Below are 1,220 nucleotides of genomic sequence, written 5' to 3'. Positions count from 1 at the left end.
GACATATATGTTATGAGTGCCTAACACAACACTTCTTTTTTTTTTGGTAAGAGCACAACCCTTCTTCTTTATCCGAGCTAGAGATGGATGTGCGATAACCCATATAGAAAAAGATAAAATTCAAAATATGATCATATTAAAGAAAGAGTAGACATGATGTCTATTAAAAAGAAAATGATAAAAATCATTTGAGATGATTTAGGCATGTACGGAAAAAAATCAAGAAAGGAGTTGATGAAGAGAGTAGATTAAACAGCATGAAATCCTTTAAAAAATGATAGACGAAGACTAAAGAGAACGTTTGATGAGGTTATTGAATAAGATTTTTTAATTAACAACCTATATAAAGTTTTGGTTATTGATACAGTACAAGAACATCGTATGTTCCATGTCATAGCATAAGACTTGTTGTCATTATTAATCCATTATCAATTAAGTTTCTTCCTTAATTACCTAATATACATAAGTAAAATGGAAGAAACATTTTGATACAAACCTGCGTTCTGTCACTTTGCATGAGATTAATCAATTGGAGGAGTGCCCAAAAAAATGGTCATATTCAAGTGGCTCAAATGTGTTTTCAAGGCCCAATTCAACAAATTAAAAGCTGAAGACACAAATATCATGCCATTTATTTTTTTTCTATTCATTATTATATTTATTACTATTACCAAATAAAATGACTGCATTGAAAAGAAAGAATCCACTCTTAGGAATGATTAAATCCTCAAAATGATTGCTTTGATATATCGCATAAATTCTTTGAAATGAAAAAATCAAATAATTCTTTGTGGTGGAACAAAATATCTCTCATTTCTCCCTCAAAATTTTTTTCCCCAAAGTAGTCTTTTTATGTTGCCTTGGCCTTGAACGGTGCATTAATCTTTTGAATCTATATACTTGAGGGAGGCAAGTTAAGCCATAGTCTTGCATATTTAGGCCTAAAAAGCATTACTTAAAAACCAACCTAGTTAGACTCTGTTTATTTTGTTTAAGTCATTAATTCTTCTATTTATTTTGCAATTTTCTCTTGTTTGAAGTAATTGAAATTTATTGTTTATACATATCTCCTCTTCCCGCTTTTTAATTACCAAGACATGAAATTTATAGGGAAAAAACTAATCATCAAAATTCAACGTACAAAAGTAGACATAGATAGTGTGCAAAACTGGAAATATGCCGCCATTCATGTTTCAAATTGCCAAACACTACCTTACAGT

Source organism: Neltuma alba, unplaced genomic scaffold (assembly GCF_004799145.2).
Source record: "Neltuma alba isolate B1F8T4 unplaced genomic scaffold, ASM479914v2 tig00011941_pilon, whole genome shotgun sequence".
Taxonomy (NCBI): domain Eukaryota; kingdom Viridiplantae; phylum Streptophyta; class Magnoliopsida; order Fabales; family Fabaceae; genus Neltuma; species Neltuma alba.
Note: the sequence above shows the minus strand (reverse complement) of the source record.